At 41.0% G+C, this 25,674-nt stretch overlaps 2 protein-coding genes across 2 annotated transcripts in view; one reads left to right on the top strand and one right to left on the bottom strand.

The window, feature by feature from the left end:
• GMDS (GDP-mannose 4,6-dehydratase) overlaps nt 1-25,674 on the top strand; it is a 550,209-nt gene that overhangs the window by 508,571 nt on the left and 15,964 nt on the right. The gene's annotated exons all lie outside the window — the stretch shown is intronic.
• Nucleotides 15,687-25,674, bottom strand: part of FOXC1 (forkhead box C1) — a 41,580-nt gene continuing 31,592 nt past the window's right edge. The window contains exon 2 of the transcript XR_012157347.1: nt 15,687-17,185. The gene's annotated coding sequence lies outside the window, so the exon portion shown is untranslated. The remainder of the gene's footprint in view (nt 17,186-25,674) is intronic.

The raw sequence follows: 25,674 nt of genomic DNA, 5'->3' as shown, positions 1-25,674 counted from the left end.
GCACCAGATATTTCTTTCCTGACATTTTCTTCCCGCCATGGTATACTCGCATTTGTTTAGTTTAATGAAAATCAGATGACATTGCTGCTAGAAGTAACTGAGGTAATGTGTCAGGTAATTTAACTCTTACACAATATTCTCTTTCTTTAATTACTTAATACTGGTGGGAGGTTTCTGGTTGTTGGTTAGTTTTATACAGTTACGTACATGCATCTCCTTGCTGCTTCAGATTTGTAAAGCGTGAAGCAAGTTAGCTTTTTAATTTATGTAGTGAACTAAGACATGGTTTGCATAAATATCAGTGAACTGAAGTTGTTCAGTCTTGTTTAATTCACTTCCTCGCTGCAATCCTGGCAGTAGTTTTGAATGACTCATTTGCTATAATATATTAACCAAAGACAACACAATTCTTCCACTTCAAAATGCCTGGCCATTAGTAGAATGGAGGTTTGATTGTTGTTCTTTATTCTTGTTATTATTCTTTATTATTTATTTATTCTTTCCTGTGTTTTCTAATTAAAGACCAAGGGTTTGCTCCTGCAAAGCACTCCCACTAAAATCGTTGGGACTATTCACTTACTTACTTTGCTGGATCGGGGCCAGAGTACTGAGCAGCTGGCAGGATTGAGACCCAAATCCTGTTCACCTGTCTCATTCATTACTGGTATTTTGTCAGTCTACGCAGTGCAGAAATGGTATTTTATCATTCTGTACATAAGGACAGAAGATAATAAATCTAGATGGTCTAGATAATACTTAGTCCTGCCTCAGTGCAGGGGACTAGACTAGATGACGTAACGAGGTCCCTTCCAGCCTGATGTTTCTACGATTCTGTCCTTGGATTGTGTTTATTTCATGATCATTCCCTACTTCTTTGGAACTATTGTGAATAAGTGCATAATGGGAGGTGGAGGGTTCAGTTTAGCATCTCTTATAGTTAACCACGTGGTAGGGTACACGTGCTGCTATGGAGAAACATTTGCTAGGGTTAATCAAGATATCCTGAAGGTGAAAGAGCTCAGGATTTATTAGAACTTACCCTTACTCTAAACTGGAATGATAAAGAGACTATAGAGTTTCTAGAGGGAATACAGGTTAATCTAGGATATATAGCTTTGGTTTTTTAAAAAAATTACTTTTTATTGTTTTGGGGGGGGGTGTTCAATCAATCAGTCTTTAGGAGCAACAATTTGAGATGAACACAAATCTGTCACATTTAAAAAAAAAAAAAAAACTATTTTAGCCTAGTTCCCAGCTCTTCTTGTGCTGACATTCTACAACCTGATTTTCAGAAAGGACTGTCACCATCAATTTTTCTGTTTTAAAGGACTTTAATTCTTTCAGCATGTTCATATGGTTTTATAAAGCCCCAGATACATGGCAAATCCCCTTGGTGTTGTAAGACAAGATTGCTGTTAAAAAATGTTTAGGCTTAGTCAGCTTCTTCTCACCACTGAACTCATGAGGGACTCTAGGAAATGGTGTTTATACTAAGCTTAAATTGATAGGGCAAGTTTAATGCAATCAGGTCAAAGGTACAACTGCTTAGCTAGTCTCATCAACCACTCAGGTTTCAGCATCAGTTTATAAGTAAAGGCCTGTAATGATAACATCTGGCTGCTAGCGCATGGGCTGCATTTTGTGTGCTGTGATTGAATGTAATTTAATGGTGGGGAGGAGCAAATTTAGGGGCAGCTTCATTGCTGAATTATGATTCCAGATAGATAAACTAGGACTGACAGACTTTGATCAAAATCTCGGTCGTGCTATCAATTCATTTGATAAAGAGCCTTTCTTCAGCACACCCCAGGACAGAGATTGCTCATGCACCACCCCCACAGAGCAACTGAGCATGATCCATCCCCTCACAGTGCCTCCTTGTGAGTGGAGCGTGCATGCCTCATCCCCAGAGAAGACCTCAGTGTGTTTTAGCCCAGAGCTAAAGGGATGAAGCTGGATTTTCCCTATAATTAATGCTGCAGGCTGGGATGGAGTCAGACACTGGAACTCAGAGCAGGGGGCCTGTCGCTCCTGCGCTATCAATGACCCCCATCTGAGGACAAAAATGGATTGGGGAGAGTGAAAGGAATAGACTGGGAAAAGGAATTTGGTGAAACTGTGGGACTGGAGAGGGTGCAGAGAAACTGGGACTGGCTGGATAAGAAGACTGGGATTAGGAACTAACATGGTGGAAATGAGGGTGAAGGGAGAGGGGACACAGATCTGACAAAGAGCTGGGTGTGTGGGCAGAACTGGAACTAGCTGGGCAAAGAGCATGGGACAAGGAGCCAGGTCAGGAGGACTGAGGCAAGAAGCCAGGGAGAGCGTGGGAAGAGACTGAGATTGGATGAGGAGTCCAGGGAGAGAGACTAGGGCTAGGAACCAGGGGATGGAGGAAGAGAAGGAAAGATCAAATGAGGTGCTTGGAGGAGAAAACTGGGACTGGCTGGGCAAGGAGACTGGGTGTGGGAAAGGAAAGAGTCTGGGAGCTGATGGATGATTGGGACTCAGGCAATGAGTCTAGGACTGGCTGGGCAAGGAGACTGGGACTGGGATGAGAAACCTGAGAAGTGGAGACTGGGTCTGGGTTGAAAAGGAGAATGGTACTGGGACCAGGAGCCAGAGTTGGGGAGAAAATAGGACTGGGACTGGATGGGATGTTAGGAATGAGGCAGAAAGGGTCAGGCTTCAGGGAAGCAGGCAGAAGAGTCTCTGTCCACTAGAGAACACGCCCCTCCATAGCGTGGAATGAAACCCAAGATTCCTGAGTCTCACCATTCCTCTGCCATCAACAAATCTCACCCCTCTTTAATGATGTTCCACATAGGAGATGACAGCCTATTACTGCTATCAGTTATTCCATTAATTCAAGTGGCAGAGAACTTTGCAGTGGATTAAAGGTTTCAGCCTTTCCACTGACCCACTGGGGTGTCAGTATGACGACACATCATAGCATTTCTGTTTTCAGTGTCCTTTTTTTAATATAGAAAATTACATACCAAAAAATTACTTTAAAAGAATATTATTAAGGTCACTCAGGCAAACTTAATTCTGACATTTCCTCTCATGTGAGTACTTGACTTTGCAATCTTAATGTTCTTTTAAATACGAGTGGTTTGTTTTGGGGGTGGTTAAGAGTAGTACACACACACTTTTCAAGATGGTACAAACTGACATGTAGGCGCAGTGTCTTTCTGAACTTCTCAGTCATAGTTCAGCACTAAGGGGAGATTCATATGCTCCCCTTAGTCTGTGTGTGCAACTCTCTCACATACAACAGATTTTTGCCACAAATTGAAGGGGCTTGTTTTGGCTGTTAAAGAGATCTGTATCTACCATCTAAGATCCTTTTCTGTGTGTAACAGTGTCCAGGGCATATGGGTTTCCTCTTTATCATATATTCTAAAAAAGAAACTGCTTATTTCAGGGCTCTTCCAGGTTATACCTTGAACATCCAAGGTGACTATAAAACAGGCATTTTTAGCTGACTGGTATATTTTCATTGAAATATGGGTAGTGATAAGGTAGGTGACAATTTCTTATCCAGCCACTTGGGGAGAGTGAAAGGAATAGATTGGGACAAGGAATTTGGTGAAACTGTGGGACTGGAGAGGGTGGAGAGAAATCTGGACTAGAAACTAGTGTCTATGCTGGAGGTCAGTCTACTCTATAGGATCATAATGGTCCCTTCTGGCCATAAAAAGTCTTTTAAATCTAATATGCTGCATATGTGACTATTTTAAAGAACACTTACAGAACACTTTTGTTTCTTTCACTTTAAAATTTAAAATCAAGTCAGCATTAACATATTATACTGGGATTGTGTTGTTAAACTCTTTTTAAAAATGATCAGGAGATTCCAGGGATAAGTATGGATTTACTCTTCTATAACCATTTTCACAAACTTCCTGTAGATGGTAAGACATGCTGTTCTTTGTGGCTGGATGAACCACTAGATACAATAGGTCAGTGTTTAGGACTCCTGGTTCTAGGGTCAGATACACCTTGGGCCTAGAAAGCACAAGAAATATATTGCCTCCAATGAGGCAGTCTGGTTCTCAAGGGGCTACTGAATCGGACTGGCACCACCTGCCCACCACAGCCGAGATCTGAGCACCATCCCAGACCCAGTGCCACTCCTGTTGTTCCTGCAGGCCAAAGGGAGGAAGGGATCCTGGCTCACAGCTGTCACTGCCGCATACTGCCATCATCTAAAATGAGGGCTCTGAACATCACCCCTCGAAGTGTGTGTAGGTGGGTAAGGACATTAGGAGGTGGAACTGAAAGTAGCCACATATTGAACATACTTAGGGCACTGAGTTGCCTTCATTCAACCTTGATGCTCTTGAAATCTTATGTGACACAAGGTTTACCCTTGTATGTGTATTTGTGTGTGTCTTGCCCTCTGTCTGTCTGTCTGGTAGCTTTTGCATGTGGATTGTTCTCATATTTGTTTGAGGATGCTAAGTATGGGATGTTTCCACTTCAATTTTATTAATCAGCATATATGGAGTGGGGGGGGGAGTTGTCTATGAAAATAGTCAAATTTTGGGGACTTTTCATCTGAGGATCTCTGTGTGCTTTTCAAACATTCATTAAGTAAACTTCACAATATGTCTGTTATGTCAGTATAGTTATATCACTGTTTTCCAGAAGGGAAAAGCAAGGGTCAGAGAAGTTCGGAAACTTGCCCAAGGTCACATGCAAGTCAGTGGTAGAAGCAGACTCCTATTCCTGTGCTCCAATCATTAGGCTACTCTCCCCCACTTCTTGTTTGTGATTTACATCCTAGTGTAAGACTAGCTATAATTCATGATCTGGGATAGGATTTCCACCTCTGCTATTTTTGTAAGCTTGAAATATATGGGGTTTATGTTTGTAATTACAGGTCTTCTAATAAAATACTTACTAATTGCACTGTAAATAGTCAGCCAAGGGTTGGCTCACATTTTTTCCACTTCTTTTGGATTGCCTCAATTGTTTTTCAGTGCCGAGATTAGCCCATTTATGTTCCTTCTCTTGCAGATGGGATGGAACCCTTTTAAAGCAATAATGAGTATACATCATACTGCTAGAAGTATAAACTGCCTTTGAACATATTAGCAAAAGCTAAACTACCAACTGTTAATTCAATGAATCATACTCTGCACAGGAGTGTTTTATATATATATGAAAATCCAACTGTATATGTAGATGGAGGGCGTATATTTATACACCACATGTGTAAGATATAAATGATCCCGATGAATACTGCTGAAGTAAATTATGTTAATACCCTAGTTAGAACTATTTTAACATTAGTTTCTAAATGTTTTTGTTATACTGTAGATTGGATGTCGGCAAGATAAAGGAACCTGGACTCTTAAGTGCAACCTCTGCACTACAGTGCAACTCTGTGGGGATGTTCAAAATTAAACATTTGGTTTAAGCATTAAACATTAAAGTTTTCCTTTTAATTCCGAGGCCTGTGTTAAAGCAGAATGGGAAATGGTTTACAGTATCTCCCAGTGTGGCTGGTTGCCACACTGATATTGTCAGAAATTACATAATTTTCATTTCTTTTTGTAAGATTATCACCAACAATAGAAGGCTTAAAAATTCTAAATGTAATTACAAAAATATTTTTTAAAGTAGGCTGATAGTGTGTTCCTGGTAATAGGTGCGCCTTACCTTTAAAACATAGATTAATTTGGGGGGGGGGCTCGGCCTTTAAGAGTAGGGAGCTTATTTTAATGAGTGACTTACTCAGTGGAACTCCCACTGCCACCACCCATTCATACTAGACATGATAGATATGAAAAGACCTATCACCAAAGGATGTTATTGGCTCTTCATTCACCTGCACTGCTCAGCCAGAGTTGCTAGCTGCTTTGTGGCAGACAGTTTACAATGTGCATCAGGCTGCTGGCACTCTGTAGATGAGAACCTAGTCCTCTGGTCTCCCTGCTAGCTCCTTTACTACTCTCTGCACTCCGAGTGTCTCTTGCCATACATTGGAACAAGAAGAGGAGACAGCCTCCATACCTGATCTGCCACCAACAATATTTTGCCCCATTCTCATGACTTTAATACTTTGGTATGTTGGGGGAAGGTAGTCAACCTGACTGGATCCTCGTATGTAGAGGTGGTGTGACGAGACTCCTAGAGGGAAGAGGGTGTCCTAGTGGGGAGGGAAAGAAACCATATAGCAGATGACAATAAGGGAAATTCCAAGGTGAGAGGGAGGGTGGAAAACACCCCAGTGAATGAAAAAGGGAGGTGACTCTGAAGGGAAAAGAAAGTCAGTGCACCCTAGTGGGAGGAAGAGAATAGAGAAGCAAGAGATTGTGAATAGAGCAAACACCAGGGGTGGGAAAGAGGGAGAGAGGTAGGAAAAAAGGCAAGAGGGAGAGATTTAGATGGGGAAGGGGCAGAAGGAAAAGTGCCAGGTATGCAAAGAAGGAAAGAAAAAATCTGAATGAAGATAAGGAGAGATCAGGCCTTAAGAAAAGAAAGGAGTAGTAATTAAGGTTTTAGTATTTTGTGGGGTTTAGTGAAAAGTTTGGTACTGGAGTGGAATGTAATCAAATGTAAAAAAAAAAAAAAAAAAAAAAAGCCACACAGCATGTTTGCTTTTATACAGTAAATTAGGGGGCATCATTCTAAAGAACAAAATGGAGTTTGGGAGACCTGGCTCAACATGGGGGATGGCTATAGGAGACCATATGAGAGATGGAAGATAACTTGTTCTGGTTTAATTTGATGTTTACCGTATGGATTCTAGCTTATATTGACCTATATGGCCAAAATCCTCTGCTGTGAGTGGGAATGTACCCCACAAATGGCAGGGAGGAGTGCAAAGATGAATTTAAACCATCTTTACATTCCCCTGACTCTGAGAGAGCTATGTGTCTGAAGGCTGCTGTAACTTATTTACAGCTTCCAAGGGCCTCAAGGGGCCATGTTGGCAGGTGGAATGCAGGAGAGTTCTGGGAACGCTTCTCAATGTGCCAGATCCCCTCTGCTGGCCATTCTGCTGTTTATCACACCAATTTAGCAGCATACTAATTTCCATGCCAACTAGTTGTGATGTCACAGAGGGTTATGACTTGGCATGTAAAATAAGCAACAGGAGATGAACTTTTAAGAACCTAGGAATTGCCACACCAGATCAGACAAGTGCTCCGGCTAGTTCAATGCAAGAAATCCAATACTGAGCAATACCTCTTTTCAGGGTTGGGCCCATTTATCAATGGTGGAAGCTGTCTCTCTAACCAGTCATGCAAAATGCTAAAAGCTGAACCCCAGACTGCGTTTTATTTTTATTATTTATTTATACTTGTGGAAAGATGTTGATGTCGTGAGCCAGGAGCACCCCAAATTTGTTCAGTCCTTATTATAAAAAAACCACCAGTAGTCCTTTAGAACACTGAAACTTACGTTAGGGAAACTGCAGTATTTTGGGTGATTACTGTAGACTGTTGTTGTCGTAGTATCTTAATAAGGGAGTTGAGGATTGCTTTGACAGCTTAACAGGAGCCTAAGGGCAACTGCACCTAATTTGCATTAAATGGAACACATTGCAGCCCCCTTCCTTCTTAGTACAAAGGTGTGCCCCATAGAAACTACAGGTGCCAACATGCAGTGATCTAGTTTAATCCAAACAGAGAGGTCGGGACCTGTGTAATCTTCGCAGTCCGCACCTCCCTGTTAAAGATGTGACTGACTGCAAGCCTACTGCTGTTGTACTCCACGAAACAAGGACTTCCAAAAAATGTGCAGCCAATAGAGTTAACTTTCATCTCACACCAGTTCAAAAGGAGAAGCCTCTCATTGTCACTCTCCTTTCATAGTTGTCTGCTCTAGGCCAGTTCCGTCACTGATATTTAGCATAGCAAATAAAAGGGGGAAATGACTGTCACAGCAGGGTATTGACCTCTAGGGATTATTTTATGTGCTACGATGTTGAAATTGCTACCCATCATCATTAAACAGACATTAAATAGACGTTAAAAACTCATAGCATCCTTTTTCATGTACCAAATGAGCAAGTAATTTGACGCTGTTATTTAGTTGTGTGTGAGTGTGTACACAAATGCATGCATATAGCTGTTTGTCCTTATGAGCAGATAGTTGTGCATATGTGTGTACAGCTGTATTTTCAAGGTTTGATTTATGATGTATTCAAGAAATCAAATTTAAAAGAATGACTCTTGAGAAAATTGTCTTTGTTTCATATACACTTGTTTTTCACTCTGCTGATCATACATAGATGATGTTTCAACTCTGTATAGAGCTACTTGTAAAAAGCAGTATTTGTAGTTCTCAACTATTGGAATTTCAGCTCACGAACGTGAATCTCCTCTTGGTATAAATTACTGTGTGTAAATATTCCCTGAGATCTTTTAGTATTGTAATACTAAGGCTTTTGAATTGTTGATACCGTGAGAAGGATATACATCTAACACTTACAAGTACTTTAAATCACTTCAGCATAATTCACGAGCTAATGAATATTGAGTACAGGCTATTCATTTTCATTATATGCGCAGCTTATGTTCAGCCAACCTGAAAAGTGAAATAGAAATATGTTAAAACATGCTTGTATCATTTTACTGCCTTGATTACATTTATTGGTATGATTGTACCCTCGTAACAGAGGATGTAATTTGCCTTCACTCTTCTTCTTAATGTAGAACATGCAGTTGGCGGGTTAGAATTTTTCTTTCCAGTGGAAGTACAAAAGCTACAGTAAACTTTTCTAAATACAACAATAATGGAATAAGTGTAAGCATTGCTTTTTACAGAGAACTTTATGAAAATCAAACTTTTCCACAAATCGTCTTTCAATATAATTTTAAGATGACTTTTTGGGGGGAAGAGGATACAGAAGGGTGACTTTTAGAGCTTATGAAACAATGGAACTAATAAGACTGGCTACTATATATCAAGGTATCTTGAAGTCTTATCCCTTGCATGCTTCTCTGTAAAATTCAGTCAGTGTCTTTTAATCAAACCATACTTCTTCATTCTGATTCTTTAATTTAACATAGGATGTCAGACATGCCCGATAGTGGGATGGTTTGGTAATTGTGACAAACATCCACTGATAAGGCAAAATTCACTAAATTCATATTCACCCTTTTCATTGGACAAAGATTTCAACTCACTGACCAGCCCCTGCTGCCTTTCATATTTGTTTTAACTTGGAAGTTAGAAATGTTAGTAAACTAAATTAAGTCCTTACATTCTTAACGAATCCATTTTAAAAAACTTGCCTTAGCAAATATACAAGCAGTTATTTTTATTAGGGTACTTACAGTGTGTGATGAAATGAAACATGTATTCCATATCATAATGACTTGTGTCACACCTTGCTGGGTCAGATTACCATGCCATTCAAAGTATTTGGGGTTTAACACAATAAAATTGCCAAAATTTAAAAGGAAATGTTTATTTTCTTGTTCATATATAATAATTCATACTACAGTAGTAGTTCTCTGTAAGATGAATCTGGCAAACTGACGGTATATTCTTTTTGCACCAGAATATAACCACATTTTGATAGTAGATAAATGCAATTGTATTTAAGTGATATACCATAGCTGTCTTTCAAATTTAACTTATATTTTAGACATATATCTGATAGTATTTTAGCTATAGTTGTCTAAAACAATTGAAGGTATACTACTGCCAATTGGCATCATAGGATACATCCACACTGCAACAACAACAAAAAAGGTGTTTTCTTAACTTGGGTTCGCTAACCCACATTGGCTAACTCAGGTTAAAATGGCAGTGAAGACTGGCAGTGAAGATGGCAATTCAGCTTTTAGCTCAGGTTAGCAGCTCAAGTTCAAACCCAGGCTACCCTGTGGATTTCAACTCAACCTACTGACTGATAGGTACCTTTGCAAGTAAAATATGTTTCTAAATTGGTAGGCCAAATTCCACGTTGATTGAAGCCCATTGGCTTGATTCTGCAGATGGCCAAATTTAACCATTTATTAAAAAGTTTGGAGACGGGGAAGCATTTGGAATTGGATATGGAAAACTCTGAGTTAGGATGAGATCTGAAAACATTAGCTCAGCGGACTCATGATATTTAAAATACTTGGCTAGATTCACCCCTCAGTTTATGCCAGTTTCAGAGGATGCAAATACTGGCGAAGGGTAATAGCTACAGAAAATCTGTCAGAGAAAGAAGTTGCAGCACAAGAAAGTGGCCACAATCTCCCTTGCAAGAGTGGGGGATCCGGGGGGGGGGACGACTGTGTAATTCCTACATAGCCCATAAGTGAGCAGTGCTGACTAGGAAGGGGAAATGACCGTCACCCGAGTGACTGGGAAGTGCACAGATTTAGCTCTGGCCTTCCCTCAAAAGCTTCCGCCCTCAGAACTCCCATGCATCTCTTTGGGGAATTGAAGCTGCTTTCCCATACGCACACCCAGCAGGAACTCTGAGGTCAGGTGACAGTGCTAACACCATCTGCCCTTCCTTAGGTTGAATACCTGAAAGGGCTTTGCTGGCATAGGGAGGCTTAATGTACACCTCCCTCCACCAACTTCAGTTCATCTGACTCACTCTTTACTCCTCATTAAAAATAGGTTTCTTTAGAGGGTTTTTGTTTTGTTTGTTCAGTTCAGTATTATAATGATGCAATGGTATTAGACACCCTAAGGTGTGATTATACTGTGAGAGGTTATTTCAAGGCCAGCAACATGCCCTACATGCAACACTATCTTGTGGTATCATCATATATTACTGTTCCTTATTGCTTAAATATTTTGAGATGTGCATCATGCTTTGGCAATGCATGTCAGTCTTTTGAGACATAAGAATAAAGATTGCTAGGGCTAAACTGAATAACACAGAGCTTTACATCCCAATGGAACCAAAAATCCTTTATTCATCACACTGAAATTCATCACACCTCAAGGGTGGAACACAGCAGCCATATAACAACATATACTGACATTTCACAAGTGTTTAGAAAAGAAAGTTAATATGTTGTGACCTGATTTCCCTCAGATAATTTGTATATCTTCAAATTAATCCTTGTTCAAACTAAGTTTTAGGAAGAATGGCATAACTGCACACATTGGGAATAATCCTGACTTTACACGGATGCCAACAGGGATGCAAATGGAATTATACCTGCATCAAACCAGAATCAGGCCCCTCCTGTTGGTAACACTCAAAGTAGGAAGATAGATCTGATTACTTCTGTCTTCTTATTTGACATAACTACTTAGCAGGGAAGGAGAGCTAATAACAGACAACGCCAAGAAGGCTGAGGTGTTCAATGCCTGTTATGCACTAGTCTTCACTAAAAAGGTTAAATGTGAGCAGATGCTTAACACAATTGATATTAACAACAAGGAGGAAGGATCAGAACAGGTTTAAGGATATTTAGATAAGTTGGATGTGCTCAAGTTGGCAGGGCCTGACAAAATTCACTCTAGGGTACTTAAGGAACTAGCTGAAGCAATATTGGAACCATTAGCAAAGATCTTCAGGAACTCGTGGAGGATGGGTGAGGTCTCAGAGGACTGGAGAAGGACAAACATGATACCCATCTTTAAAAGGGGAACAAAGAGCACCTAAGAAATTATAAACCAGTCAGTCTAACTTTGATACCAGGAAAGACACGGGAACAAGTTATTAAACAATCTATTTGTAAGCACCTGGATGATCATAAGATAAGTAATGACCAGTGTGGGTTGGCTGAGAAGAAATCCTGCCAAACCAAACTCATTTTCTTCTTTCACAGGGAGTGAAAGAATAGATTGGGGGAAAAGTGTACTCCTTTAAGGGCCAGGCTGGAGCCTACAGCCTGGGGATAATCCAGGAGACCCTGCCCCTGTCTGAGCTATTTAAACAAAGGAAGAGGCAGCTGAGGGGAGTTAGAAACCAGGCAGGCTGCAGTGGTGTATGGTTTCTCTCTCAGGCACCAGGAGACAAGCCTAACCTGACTCTCAGACTTGAGTTTGTGGACTTTTGGGGAGCTCTTACCAAGGTCCTGATAAATGGTCTTATGATTCCTGTCCTGAAACCTTATTGAAAGGGGACATGCTATTTAGCTAATGCATGCTAGCTTCTCCTTGCCCTGGGTGGTTAAAGTGAATCTATTGCTGCTCCACTTGGGGAAATTCAGGTGGAGAATGCCTGCAGCACCACTTCAAGTCACAAGGAGGGAGTTTACTAGCATAATAGATAGGAGGAAGCAGTAGAAGTCATATATCTTGATCTTAGTAAGGCTTTTAACACAGTCCCACGTGATATTCTCATAAGCAAACTAGAGAAGTGTGGTCTAGGTGAGATTTACTATAAGGTGGGTTCACAACTAGTTGAAAGAACATACTCAAAGAGTAGTTATCAGTGGTTCGCTGCCAAACTGGGAGGATGTATGTAGTGGGGTTCCACAGGGCTCAGTCCTGGGCCCAGAACTATTCAGTATTTTCATTAATGACTTGGATAAGAGGGTGAGGAGTACACTTATAAAATTTGGGATGACACCAATATGGGAGGAGTTGCAAGCACTTTGGAGGACTGGATTAGAATTCAAAAAGACCTTGCTAAATTGGAGAATTGGTCTGAAATCAACAAGATGGAATTCAATAACAACAAATGCGGTAGGAAAAATCAAACCCACAACTACAAAATGGGCTAGGCAGTAGTGTTGTTGAAAAGAATGTGGGTGTTATAGGGGATCACAAATTGAACATGAATCAGCAATATGATGTGATTGTGAAAAAGGCTGATATTCTGGGGTGTACTAATAGGAGTGTTGTATGTAAGACATGAGCGGTGATTGTTCTGCGCCACTTGGCACTGGTGAGGCCGCAGCTACAATACTGTGTCCAGTTTCGAGACAGAAAAGATGTGGACAAATTGGAGAGAGTCCAGAGGAGAGCAATAAAAATTATAAAAGATTCAGGAAACTTGACTTTATAGGAAAGGTTAAAAAAACTGGATACGTTTAGTCTTCAGAAAAGAAGACCCAGGGAGGTGGGGGTGTGGGGCTGTGAACAATCTTCAGCTATGTTAAGGGCTATAATAAAGGTTTGTGATCAATTTTTTTTCCATGTCCACTGTCAGCAGAACAAGAAGTAATCGACTTAACCTTCAGGATGGGAGATTTAGGTTAGATATGAGGAAAAGCTTGGTAATTATAGGGGTAATTAAGTTCTGGAATAGGTTACCAAGGGAGGTTGTGAAATCCCTATCATTGGAGATTTTTAAGAACAGGTTAGACAAACACCTGTCTGCGATGGTGTAGGTATACAGGTGATGGAGTGCTGGAAGTCCTTCAACATTGCTGATTGCGTCACTTATATTAAACAGTCAATGCAGCTGGTGAAACCTATGGAAAGAATGTCTGAATGATTTTAAGGGTTTCCCGACCATTGACAAAGAAGTGAAACGCATTGTTCAGGTGGCCAGGCAAGTGGGTGGTGATGGCTTCGTCGACATCCTTGAGGAAGAAATTGAAGAATTAATTGACAGCCATAGAGAAACATTGACTAATGAAGATTTAGAGGAACTGATAAAATCGTCTACAAAAGATGAAGATGATGACGACGAACAGGAAGAGCCAGCAAGTTGGAATCTTCATAAATTTTCTGAAGTGTTCCAAGCAACAAAACACTTGAATGATTTAATTTCTGAATACGATCCCTCTATGGAACAAAGCCTCAAAATCACACGTAGTATTATGGACGATTTGAGATCGTATCATGAAATGTTTGAGCAGCTCAAGAGACAACAGCGACAGTTGCCAATCACCATGTTTTTCAAGGAAAGACATCCAGCAGCAGATGAGCCTACGCAATCAACTTCACAAGCTGAACCAGAGCCAACCACTTTGTCTATGACTCGCTCTCTGTCACCTCCATCTCCTGGATCGACATCAAGCATTGACGACCCCCTGTAATTACCCCCTGTAATTAAAAATACAGTACTGTAAAATTATATTTTGTATATGTATGCTTTATTATATACTGTACATTACTGTATACATTATACATGTATACATGTTACTGTACAGGGTTGTACAGTATACACAAAACCATGTACAGTATACTGTACTTTATGGGCGATTTAAGGGATTTTCAAGGGTAATTTTGACTATATGTGATCTTTGCTTTAAGTGCTGACTTTAGAACCCAACCCCCACGTAAGATGCGACTCCACTGTATTTGGTCCTGCCTGAGTGTGGGAGGACAGATTAGATGACCTCTCAAGGTTCCTTCCAGCTCTACATGTCTGTGATTTCATTATTTCCACTAGTTGCCAGTCCTGTTTAAGAGTCTTTATTCTGTGTTATTTGGAGAGTAATGTTCTGTTTTTTCAAGGACTGCTCTGTGTGTATGATCCTTTATTATGTTCTTAATTTATAGTTCTCCCATTAACTATAACATATGCAGAGTTAGAATAGCAGTTAAAGGTATAATACAATTTGGTAGCTGTGCCATGTCAAATTGGAGGGGCAGGGGGGAGTGACAGGATGATCCCACAATTACCAACAAAAAGTGATGATATGCTCCAGTTTTTTTGAATTTTTTTCTGAATCCCCCCGCCCCACACACACACACACACACACATTTCAGATTTTGCCATCTTTTGAGCTGGCAGCGATGAGAAGTGGAGAAATGCCATAATTACCTAACTCCCTTAAATCTCTCTTTTGAACCACTGAAAGTGTTTTAAGCACCTTGAATATCAGCTGACAGAAATTTGTGAATGCTAACATCTCAGTAATTAGTGGCAACAACCGACTCAATATCACCAAAAACATTTTTTAGGTCAAGGCCTAAAAAGATGTTTAGCTAAATTGTCAAAATATGTATTGGTGTTTTAGCATCATGAACAATGGCAATGACCGACTGACCTCTGAAACACTGGGAGTTACTGATACCACTGCCTAGAACAAGTGCATGAGTATGTGCAGTGAATTTATGGAAAATTTCAAACTCTCTTTCATAGCTGTCACCAGTCATGTCACTATGTTTTTATGACTATGTAGAAGTCTAAATTACAATATATTTTATATCTATATCTATAAAATGAGTTTTTAGCAACAAAGAGAATTAAACTATAACCGTGTTGAAATCTTAAAGGTACATTTACACTGCACACTTCTTTAAGTGGATCTGTACTCTACATGCGGTTGAGACCAACTAGCTGTTGAGACCAACCATATAAACAGCAGTGTAGCCAATGAGGCACGGCTAAGGCAAGTAAAGACACACCTGAAGGGTGTGAGTATGTACCCTACACGCTCTCTACTTGCCCAAGCCGTGCTTCCCCATCTATACTGCTGTTTTTAGCAGTGCAATGTCCAGCTGCCTCCCTCCTATTGGAGCCTTTCTCCTCCAAAGGAAAAGACTCCCCTTGCAGGGAAAGGCTGGGCGGGAGAGCCTTTCCCCACTGCCTCCCGCCTGCTCCTGCGGCCTTTCTTCACCACAATGAAAGGCTCCCTCAGCAAGGAGCTGCTGAAGCTTTTTTCCCCGCTGTCTTTCCCCCTGCCAGAGCCTTTCACTGGCACGTGTAGCTACACACTACAGTGTGGACACAGCAGGCTTTTCACAGTGGCGTGTAGCTACACAAACTCTACAAACCACAACCACTGGTGTGTAGTGTAGAAACTGCAGATGTAGCCTAAGACCCCACCCCCACCCTCCCACCCATAGGAATGGATTGATTCTAAGATTCAGGGTAACTGCTGAGTCATACTGGCAGATGAGTCCAGTTAGCTCCAAGCAGGATATAAGGAGAACATTGGGCTTGTTTGGGCAGAGGCTTCTCTGGGTAAGAAGAGAGGCCTCCAGGGGGAAGGTGTAGGAGCAAGCTAAGTGCAATAGCTAGTTTATTGTGTTATTTAAATTAAAAATGTAAATCAAAGGTAGGGAGAAAGTTTTGGACACTGGGTGGGAGCAGGAGGTGCTGTGTGGAGAGAGTGGGGTGCAACTCTCCCCATTTGCCCATACACAAGTAAAAACATGAAGTGCCTTGATTAAAACAAGATACAGATTTGTGTCATTGTATATACAATTTTCTTGGGGTACAACAGATTGTTGCTGAAGCTTTTGCCATCACTGCACTTGAAGATATAAGCAGATCAAAGGGGCGGGGGAAGAGGTTATCAAAGAATTCTTGTGTGTGCTGTAGACTTGGCATCCAAATACCAATTAAAATGTTCTTAAAGCATGATAGGGCTTTGCATAAGAGGTTCTCATGTTTGTAAGCTCTCCAGAGCCAAGGACTCTACCTTCCTGTTTGTAAGGACAGTGCCTAGCCATATTGTGGGCGCTATTGGAATAATGATGATAGTGAAGAAAAATTAAGTTGTCTGGAAATCGTTTCACTGAAGGTTGATTCTTCAGTGTCAGACATCTGAAATCATTAGCCAGTGGACGTTTTTCTTTCCTTGTTCTTGTAAATATATGCCTGCTTTCATAGATTAAAGTTAAAAATAACAGTTCAGCATATGCAGCAAAGAGTCCTGTGATGGTGTCCCTGGTGTAGATATGTGGGCAGAGTTGGCATCGAGGTTTGTTGCATGGATTGGTTCCTGAGTTAGAGTTACTATGGTGCGGTGTGTCGTTGCTGGTGAGAATATGCTTCAGGTTGTGTGTGGGCGAGGACTGGCCTGCCTCCCAAGGCCTGTGAAAGTGAGGGATCATTGTCCAGGATGTGTTGTAGATCACTGAGGATGAATTGGAGAGATTTTAGCTGAGGACTGTATGTGATGGCCAGTGGAGTTCTGTTGGTTTCTTTCTTGGGCTTGTCTTGCAGCAGGAGGCTTCTGGGTACACGTCTGGCTCTGTTGAACTGTTTCCTTATTTCCTCATGTGGGTATCATAGTTTTGAGAATACTTGGTGAAGATCTTGTAGGCGTTGGTCTCTGTCTGAGGGGTTGGAGCAAATGTGGTTGTACCTCAGCGCTTGGCTGTAGACAATGGATCGTGTGGTGTGTCCAGGATGGAAGCTGGAGGCATGAAGGTAGGCATAGCGGTCGGTGGGTTTTTGGTATAGGGTGGTGTTAACTTGACCGTCACTTATTTGCACCGTGTTGTCTAGGAAGTAGACCTCACGATCAGCCATACCATTACCGGTTCATTCACCTGCACGTCCACCAATGTAATATACGCCATCATGTGCCAGCAATGCCCCTCTGCCATGTACATCGGCCAAACTGGACTACGTAAAAGGATAAATGGACACAAATCAGATATTAGGAATGGCAATATACAAAAACCTATAGAAGAACACTTCAACCTCACTGGACACACAATAGCAGATTTAAAGGTAGCCATCCCACAGCAAAAAAATTTCAGGACCAGACTTCAAAGAGAAACTGCTGAGCTTCAGTTCATTTGCAAACTTGACACCATCAGCTCAGGATTAAACAAAGACTGTGAATGGCCAGCCAACTACAAAAGCAGTTTCTCCTCCCTTGGTATTCACACCTCAACTGCTAGAAGAGGGCCTCCTCCTCCCTGGTTAAACTAACCTCGTTATCCCTAGCCTGATTCTTGCTTGCTTATTTATACCTGCCTCTGGAAATTTCCACTACATGCATCCGACGAAGTGGGTATTCACCCACAAAAGCTCATGCTCCAATACGTCTGTTAGTCTACAAGGTGCCAGAGGACACTCTGCCGCTTTTACAGATCCAGACTGACACGGCTACCCCTCTGATACAGTTCAGCATATGAAATTTGAAATTAAATAATTCTTCAGGCTGGAAACAGCAGTGCCACAGCTAGATAATAAAATAAAAATAATGCAGGCAATCTGGGGACTGTAAGGATGGAGTATCAGCACAGGCACACATTTTTACTTTTTTCTGTGGACACAATTAGGGAATGAGTTGTTGTTGCTATCTCCCAGTTATGCCTTTTAACTTAATTGTAACAACTTTAGTTCAGTCAAAAAATTGAAGTAACATAATAAGTGAAGGAAGAGGGTGTCATGTTTATTAACTATATCCAGCCCCATTTAATTCTTCAATTCATTCTCTAGCCTCAACCCTGGCCATACTGGCTTCCAAGTGACAAGTAACTCTATTACACCCAGAATGTTCCAAATCTTAAAGGTGATGCATCTGTACACAGTCACCATGGCTGGTAGAGCTCCCTACATCACAGTTATAATGCTTTAAAGCCTATAGGATCTTCCATGACTATGGCAGTCCAGTGGCTTAGACAGCGACTCTACATTTCATAGGTACAGTCCACTTCTTCTCCTCTCCAGTTTCTTTCCCTCTCGGTTTCTCCCTGAGATTTCTGGCCCGTTAAAAGACAAGGTGAGGACAAGATTGGGTCAGTCACTTGGTTACATTTTTGGCCACCTTCTCAGAAGGCTCACAGTGGCCAAAATCTGGTATTTGTGCAAATGTACCTTGGCACTCAGTACAGTACTTCAATAGTCCATGTTTTACCAGGTAAATGAAGACAGTTGTAGTTCAGAGGGGTATATGCTGGGTTGGAGTCACCCCGGCAACCAGGCATAGGTGTTCTGGAGGCATTTTTTTAATTAATTATAATGATATAACATTGGGGAGTTTGGCATTCAGCTGAGAAGGTGTGTACTAGCTCACTAGAATGATGGAAAGACATTGTATGTAAAGAACGTGGATTACCCCATCATCCTTGAAAAAAGGATTAGAGATACAGGTTGCACAACACATCTCTGATGCCACTTAGGGGAAGGGTGAGGTTTGGGGTGAAGAGTTCATCAAAGCATCCATGTAGACAGTAGTGGAGGACTGCATTGTAAACTGAGAGACTGGGAGTCTGTTCTTACTCTGTTCTGACATTGTGGGAGCTTGATAGCACCTGCTGAATTTGAGTCTGCAAAACCGTTTTATTTACATCCTTCGCCCTCCAAATCTTGCACATCTGCACACTTGGGAGTTTCTGTAACACTTGTCTTTTGGGATGAAATTGTCTGTGCTTGGTCTCTGTCCAAACACAAATGTGATTACCAAGGTGAAGCAGAATCCCTTCCGTTGTTGACTTTTTTTCCATTTTAAAATAGTTCGGGCATACCGGAAAAAGTGGCTACAGTTTGGAACTTGGTATGGACATAAGTCTTCACTGAAGCCTGGCTTTGGTTTGTTTTGAGGGGAGGGGGAATTGGTTTTGAACCATTTGAACATTTTGATCATGGGTAGTAGAAATAGCCTTATCTGGGACAATGCAGATTTGCAAATTGAGAACAAATCTATAATTTGGAGGAACTGGCTGAGCCTGGTATCCTGGATTTCTCAATTAGTCCATCATGAGGACTTTGTCCCTTTTCTAATACTAAAGGAACATTATGACCTGCCATCTGCAGTGGAATGGCAGTACTTACAACTAAGACACCTGCTAATTTATCAGTTTGGGCCAGATGCTCTAGGACTGCCAGAGGCCCCAGAACTATTGGGAACCTTAGAAATGCTTCATGAACTCCCCAGGCCAATGTCCTTAGGTGCCGGCTTCCTCATTTCCCCGGGGGTGCTTGATCCCTGCTCTGCCCCAGGCCCCGCCCCCACTCCACCCCTTCCCCCAAGGCCCTACCCTGCCCTGTCTCCCACCCTGCCTCTTCCAACCCCCTTTCTGCCCCTGCCCTGCCTTTTCCCCCCAGCCTCTTCCCTTGCCCTCCCCGAGGCGCTCCCCACTCTCACTCCACCCCCTCCTCCCAGCACCTCCTGCACGCCATAGAACAGCTGATCTGTGACAGGTGGGAGGCGTTGGGAGGGAGGGCGAGGAGCTGATCAGTGGGGCTACGGGCAGGCAGGAGATGCTGGGGGGAGGGGAGGAGCTGATCCATGGGGCCGCCAGTGGGTGCTGAGCGCCCCTTTTTTATTTTCTTTTTTCTGTGGGTGCTTCAGCCCCAGAGCACTCACGGAGTCGACGCCTATGAACATGTCCACTGTGTACACTTTACAAATGAAGAGAAACTCCATTGTTCTGGAGTTCTTTGTGAAAGCGTGGGAAAGGGATTTATCACAGCCCTTAAAAGAATCCCAGTGGCAGAGCATATTACGGAATGTTAAAAATGCTTCTGTTGATCTCAGGCTGCACTTGATAGAAAAGATTTTATTGAAAATGTATTGGATGCCACCAAGGTTTCACAGGCTAAAGACCGTATCCTCAGATATTTGTTGGTGCAGTTCCAAAGAAAAAGGAACCCTAATGCATATGCTGTGGGACTGCCCCACAGTCAGGCAGCTGTGGAAAGAGGTGAAAATAGAGCTTGACTTGAGCAACCAAACCTCAGCCAAAAATTATATCCTAGGTGATATCCCTGCTGAGCTGGGTTTAACTCCTCCATGAAGACTTTGGGCTACAATGATCACTGAGCGCATGATTTTACAAAAATAGAAGAGTAGGCTTATGTCCAGAATGGAGCGGTGGTATGCGGGCATGTCTAAGTTAGCAGCTTATCACTGTAGAGAGCAATTGTATGAATTTGAAGAAATTTGGACCCTGTTTCTAGATACATTTGGATAAAAAATGTTGAGATGGCTCAAATAATGCCAGACCTCCATTCCACCTGACCTTTTCCGCTTTTTCTCTCTCTCTCCCCCCACTGTCCCCTCTTTTGCCTGCTCTTGTATGTCTTCTCCTATTACGTTACTGTTACCCCCACCCAAACATGTTATGTCTGTGTAAGTACTTGTCTTGCAGCTTTGACAAGTTGTAAAATTGCGCAGTTGCATAACTCTGTTGATGATCCTGTGAAACGTGCAGTATTTGGAAACATATACAAGATGTAAGTTAGCTACCGTTGTGTACTTTTCACTGGCTGTTTCTTTATTAAAATAAATAAGAAATTCATCACACAAAAAAAGAAATAGCCTTCGGTCCCAGCTCACTGTAACACACAAACACTGCACCTCTGTGCACAACTGATGGGAATGGGAGTCTGTTGATTTCAGCGGGCTTTTAATCATCCCCCTAGTTAGGAACACACTTGTTAGGTGAAAGAAATTACAAGCTCTGCTGGCAAAGCTGGGTACATTTGTTACCTCTAGTCTCCACTGTTGGGGTTTCTTTCTGTGTCGCAGAATTTTTGCCACATTAGTGTTTTAACAAAATGTAGGATAACCTTTGAGGAGAATCTATTATAATAATTGCTTTCAGTAGCATGTCTTCCAGTGATGTTGCACTGCTGTAAAACTCTTATTTCCGCTGCATAGTCTAGTGGCTAGACCTTGAGTTTTACTCCCTGGTCTGACGCTGGCTTACTATACATATTCGGAAGAGTCAATTGACCTTTCTCTGTGTCTGTGCTGCTTTGAAATTATCTGATAAAAGGTACTATGTAAATGCAAGGAATTATACTATTAATATTATTATTTATTGTTAGAACTTGTAATTTTATATTCTTGAATTGATTGCTGTGGAGGAGCTTTGTATCATAAAAGGAAATAGGATAGTATGTTTGTCTGAAGGGGAAAGGGTAATGAGTCAGAAATGTAGTGGTTATCATATACCTTTTATGTCAATTACAAATAGAACTATTTGTTTACATTACAGTGGTGATCTTTTAGTAATCTGACTGGTGATAGTATTGAATCAGTGATCCTGGTATCATTCCTCACACTTACCACTGCTAATAATAATTATTGCATAAATAACTATTTATAAATACTCCAGGTCTGTTTATACCCACAACTAACATCAGTATCCTGCTTGAAAGCATTCCAAACTCAGCCAGTGTCATAAAACAATAGAGAAAATTAACATTTTTATTGTGGACGCAAGTTACAATTGAGCAGTAATCTGGTGGATCATCTGATTTTTATGATCCATGATGAGAAGTGTAGCTGTCATATAAAGAATAAATTTCCCATCATAAAACCTCCCTATCTAATTTCAGCACCAGACTGAGCACTGCCTCGGTTGCTCATTCTACTAATAAACACTGTTGAAGGAGTGAGTTCCCCTTCTGCTTCCCCTCCCTCCATTCATTACACATTTTGGCAACAAGTGTTTTAATGGAGCCTACCTTCCTCAGGCAACTGTTATCAGAGGTCCCCACTGGGTAGCTGGTGCTGCTGAAGATTGCCCATGAAGAAGTCTCTATAAAATAGTGGGGTAGGATATTATTTCTGTCAGTATTCCGTGAAGCAGTTTCTCTTCAGGGAGTTAAGTCCACCAAGTATCATCCACAGTGGATCAAATAGAATAAGGTGGCTGGTGCCATCAAAGGATCCCCTGTCAAGCTGCAAGTGTCTCAGTTTGAGCTGAACTCATAGCATTCTATTTATATACAAGTTTCCTTCATGTGAGAAAACTCTATGCATGTTGTGTTAGGATCAAAACACAAAGTTACTATAAACTGGAACCGCTCATTCATGAGCTTTAAGATTTTTGGTATAAATTACTTTGGTGCAAATAGGAAAGGAAATTAAACATGAAACCTGATGATTGGAGCAAAAGTACAAATTCTGCTTTCAGATTCACACTGCAGATCTCTTGTATTTGGAATAGGTTGCACAGTTTGCAGTGCTGACAGACACCACTACCCATAATGTTTGATTCACCATTCTTCCGCTGTCCTTCAAAGGTTGTGGATCTTTGGGTCTACATGTCTTTGGTATTAATGATAGTGAATCGGAAGGGGGGCTGTTTAAGCTAAACATGGGTGATTTTCACAAAAAGAATAAATTATTCCTCTGCTACTGTCTGAAAAGGGCAGATCTGGAGCCAATTTAGTGAGCATAAGTTACAATTGACTTTGGAAGCAATAACTTCTGCTCTAGAGCTTTCTCAGATGTATAGCCAAGGAACTGTCTGGCTGCATGTGTTTTTACACATCCTTCAGCTAAATCAGAAATCCAAATGCAAAATCTAGTACTTAGAGACATCTTGTGGATTTGTGACACTCCCAGAAGGACTTGGAACCATCAAACAATGTATGGTTCACACTGATAAATATAATATACATAGATTTTTCATCTGTGGCAGATACAGTAGCCTTCATTTTAATAGTTACTAATCTTAAATAATAAATCCAAATATAATTTACCCCAATCCTTGCAAGTGAGGAGCTATTCCCACTAGCAAGCTAATTAATAGAAGAGGCCAAGTTAATTATACACCTGCTGCACATACAGATAAATGACCAAGGATTCAGGATTGATATTTGAGTGAGTCGTGGTTAGCAGATGTTCAGGGATTCATGAAAAAGTAGGATCAGAAACTGGAATAGATTGGGAAATTGAAGGTCAGGTAGCAGTAGGAGAGGAGCAAAATCCTTCTGGGACTCAGGGAAAAATGCAACAAAGAATGATCACGAGGGATCACCAGTAGAAAGAAGGAAAGTCATGAACAGAATACCTTGGGGAATGGACAAGAGCAGCCAATGTAAAGAGGGGAAAAGGTTGGGAAGAAGCTTCTTGTCAACTGTTGATACCCACAAAAGAGGACCTCTCATCCAGAGTCCACTGAAGACAGTCAAAAAATTCCCATGTACTTGAATGAGCTTTGCATCAAGCTCAGATAAAGGAAGAATAAATAAAGGCAATAGAAGAGCAGGAAATGAGACAGGCACAGGGTAAAAATATATACTTTATTTATGTTGTAACATTTCAGGAGTTTAGCCTGATGAGATGCTAACAATAATGGACAATGTTAAGGACGAATATTAAAAAGCTCCTGTTTATTTAATATCCAAAAGCTGCTATGTCCTTAGCCATTTGTTTACTCAGTCCTTGAGTAATGGTCTCAAGTTGCAGTGGGGGAGATTTAGGTTGGATATTACGAAAAACTTTTTCACTAGGAGGGTGGTGAAACACTGGAATGCATTACATAGAGAGGTGGTGGAATCTCCTTCCTTAGAAGTTTTTAAGGTCAGGCTTGACAAAGCCCTGGCTGGGATGATTTAACTGGGGATCGGTCCTGCTTTGAGCAGGGGGTTGGACTAGATGACCTCCTGAGGTCCCTTCCAACCCTGATATTCTATGATTCTATGATTCTTACTTGGCCACATTCCTGTTTATTTCGGTGGGAGTTTGCCTGCATAGTAAATCAGGATGTGGTCATATATATGAGAACACAAAAGAATGGAAATTATTTATACACAATATGCTGCTAGACATATTGGAGAGTTTTACTGAACTGCTGGGGTTTACTTAGTTTGTGATTCTAACAGTTACGAGTACGCAATATGGTCAAAACTTTCAACGTTAGGTATGTAAAATTAGGTGCCTAAATCTATATTTCGGCATCTGGGCAAAGGGGATTTATTTTCAAAGGTGCTGAAAACTACAGTTCCTGCAGACCTCTGAAGATACCTGAACTTTTCATTAGGTGTCTAAATATGAATGTTGGTGCCTAGCTTTAGGCACCCAAATTTTCAAATGTTAGTCTATGTGAATTGGATAATCCTTATATATGCTGCTTTGTCTTGTCATACGTTTATTGGATATGTTGTACATTGTCATTTCTGATGAACATATACTCATAATAGGGGACTAGATTTTCTTAATTCTGTGCATGCATTTATGAACATGCATCTTCACTGCATTGTACCTTGTCTAGTCTGCGCCTATGCAAAGCATGTGCAAAATGAGTGTAAAACACTTACTTAATCAGGTTTGTAGCATCTCATACCAACTTTATGCAGGAGTATAAACGACTATCTAAGATACAGGGTAATGGAGAATCAGGACCTATGTGCCTAATTTTTGCATGCAAGTAACCATGATTGATCATACAGATCACACACAATAGTAATTGCATGTGCAAATGGCCAGTTAGTTATCTAACTGGTCATTTTAATATGCAGTTGGCCAGCAAATAGGTCAGCAATGCATACACACTGTTATGAAAATCTGTCCCAAGATATCAATCACTGTTGCTATTCTGTTTTACATTATGTCCAACAGAGAGGTGAGTTAGAAGTCATTCTCAGATTAGTCAGACAGAGCAAAACACATAAGTAGACGCAAAGATCGGAAAGCAGATATTTCTGTATTGACTGTATTTATTTAAACATTGACCATATTTAGTAGAAGTGAGGATCTGGAAATCCCATCGCCTAGAGTGCAAATCTATTTAACAGAAAGAGCAAAATATGATCCTAAGGTACATTGTCCTAGTCTCACATGTCCTCCTTCTCTGGGGGTCTCTTATAGTCACATTAGATTGCTATTTTAATCCAGAACTACTTTGATTTATCAGCAATAGTTCTACTTTGAGCCTTGCTCACATTACTAGCAGAATAAAACTACCGAGATATTTATCTAGCCCATTATTTCAGCTGCTTTTTAGTTTCTCCACAGATACATGACAGTTCTGTCAGTCCTTGTTCTCTGTGTTGGGTAATATTGCCCCCTGACTTTGGAAATAGATAAAATCAAATAAGCCGAATGGTAGGAATTATAAGTGACCTACCCAGGAGAGAAGAAATGAGATTTAGAAGTATTCTGCTTGCATTTTTCAGGAGTACATTTGATTCTGACAGCTTTTTGAAGTAGGGACTGTCATTTATTACGTGTATTGGGAATGTAGAATGGAACATCTGCCTGGCCTCTGTGTGCTACCACCATGTAAATGAAAACTAATAAGAATGGGGGGGACAATTGAATATCAGGGGAGGATGAGGCCATCTATAGCCTGATTGAAGAATAATTCAGCCTGAAACTTGGCAGTAGGTTACTGTTTGAATGTCTAAGGGACAGTTTAATC

This window comes from Lepidochelys kempii, chromosome 2 (genome assembly GCF_965140285.1).
Source record: "Lepidochelys kempii isolate rLepKem1 chromosome 2, rLepKem1.hap1, whole genome shotgun sequence".
Classification (NCBI taxonomy): domain Eukaryota; kingdom Metazoa; phylum Chordata; order Testudines; family Cheloniidae; genus Lepidochelys; species Lepidochelys kempii.
Note: the sequence above shows the minus strand (reverse complement) of the source record. Positions and strands in the feature narration are given on the sequence as shown.